Genomic DNA, 2,500 nt, shown 5'->3' with positions numbered 1-2,500 from the left:
TATAAATCTAATTGATATAGTAACGTTGAAGGATACATTTATACGTACCTGATCTATCAAGAATCAGTTTCGGGTGTCCTCAGAAATGCGTTGACAACTGAAATCAGAGTTTATGGGAAGGGAGCGAAGGGGTGAATAAAGTACGAGAGTTGGACGGGAAGGCTGCGATAAGTCATTACAATATAACAGTTATGTGCTGGCAGTGCAAGAAGGGTTGCAAAGGCATGGGATGGGCAACATTTTCAAGTCGACAATCAGCCAAATATTTTATACAATATTTTCCCGTGTGCTACCGGAAAAAATTATAGGCCTACGTACAAATATGACCTTCATACAAAAGAAGTTGGATACTCATTAGTTATTCTTTTTCAAGGTAAGCTCTGGGCTTCGCGTGCCGGGAAAAAAGTCATTAATGTGCTAGGTTTTCCATACGTGGTAAGTGATGACCATTCCTGGCTTAGAAAAACCCGTGCTTGCTTAGGTAAGGGGAAACAAGACACTCAGGCGATGATAAAGAAGGTGAGGAGTCTACGTCAGGAGGCACTGAATAGCTATGGCCGAATACGTCACCTTTGCCTTATGTGCTTGGACTCCTGGGGCAGGTAACAGTCATTGATGAGAAAATCGGAGAAAAGTGCAGGATTCGAACCCACAACTCAGTGAATGCAAGAGCAGCACGTTTCCGATGACGCCATCACTGCACTATGATAAGGAAAGTGGTCACTGATGAGAATCAGAGAAAAGTGCGGGATTCGAACCCACAACTCAGCGGATGCGAGAACAGCATGTTCCTGGTGACGCCGTCACTGCACTATGATAAAGAAGGCAGGCTGGATGTCGAGCCTTGTTGACTTAAGAGTGTGGGTACAGTTGGACACAAATGCAGGCATGATGAACGAGCTCCAGACTTGAGAGTGTGAGTTGTGGGCACAATTAGCTGCGTACGATTTATCAGAGGCTGACAGGAAGCTTAAGCACAGCACAACATGAAACGACAAAACTCGCGTCAACACACTACGAAAGCAGGATGTTTCGCCACGCTGCTTGAATGCCTGGAAGCAGAATTACGAGGGACTTAGGGTCATTATGAGTTAAAAATGTGGTGATAAATAAGAAAGTGAAGCACACGAAAGTTGACAACATAACACGAAAGCAATATCAATATTGATAATAACAATAAAAACAATGATGATGATAATAATAATAGTAGCAATAATGATAAAGTGATAATAATAATAATAATAATAATAATAATAATGATAATAATAATAATAATAATTATAATAATAATTATAATAATAATTAAAATAATAATAATAATAATAATAATAATAATAATGATAATAATAATAATAATGATAATAATAATATTAATAATAATGATAACAATAATAATAATAATAAAAATAATAACAATAACAGTAATAACATTAATAACAATAATAATAATAATATACATACATATACCAAAAGCTTTTTTCCCCTACACGGGGGGTAGCCAAAAAGAAAAAGGCATAGAAACCACTCCTACCCATTCCATTTCCTATATATTGCACTCCCCTCCACCCTCCTCCCTCCCTCTTATCTTAGGCACCTCCTGGATGACGGGTCATCCCTGCATCCTGTCCACTGCCCTGGGTCAGAAGCAGTGTCGCAAGACACAGCACATCTACAACAAGGCCGTTTCATAAATTCGGCGACCCCCACTCTCCGTCCCCCCATGCTGAAAAGGAGAAGACGGAGAAATCCCTTTGGGCTGCGTCAATTTTTTTTTTTCTCTTACATACTTCCTCACCCCCCATCCCCACCCACTCCCCCTCATGCATCACAACATCATCTATACACAACCCCTCTCCATTTACCCCTATATTCTGTCCTCTCCCGTCCTTCCTCCACAGATATTCCTCTCTTTTGCAATGCCCCTTTCACCCCATCCATCAATCTCATCTTAGGACGCCCCCTCATATTCACTCCTTCCACCTCTGCCTTTCACACTTCTTTTACTAATCTTTCTTCACTCATTCTTTCCATGTGTCCAAATCATCCTAACACTCTTTCATCAACACTATCTCCCAGTTCCCTTTCCACCCCTGTTCTCCTCCTCACCTCCTCATTTCTCACTCTATCCAGCCTAGTAACCCCTATCATACTTCTCAGACATTTCATCTCAAACACATTCAAAATCCTCTCTTTCTCCCTCATGTTCCATGTTTCAGCCCCGTACAATGCTATTGGCACAATCACTCCTTCATATAACCTCCTCTTAGCATCCATTCCCAGATTTCTATTTCTCATTACACTTTTCAATCCACCAAGGCATTTACTCGCTTCTCTCAATCTACATTCTACCTCCACTCCCACTCCTCTCTTTCCTGCCACATTCGCACCCAAGTATCTAAAACTATCCGCCTCCTCCAGTCTTTCACCCTTAATGCTCACTTCTAGCCTGCTGTCACTCTCTCCCCTTGTACATCTCATCACCTTACTTTTGCCCACATCT

The sequence above is a fragment of the Oratosquilla oratoria genome, chromosome 24 (genome assembly GCF_046742065.1).
Source record: "Oratosquilla oratoria isolate Oo_2021 chromosome 24, ASM4674206v1, whole genome shotgun sequence".
Taxonomy (NCBI): Eukaryota; Metazoa; Arthropoda; class Malacostraca; order Stomatopoda; family Squillidae; genus Oratosquilla; species Oratosquilla oratoria.
The sequence above is the reverse complement of the archived record's forward strand: the minus strand, read 5'-3'. Positions refer to the sequence as shown.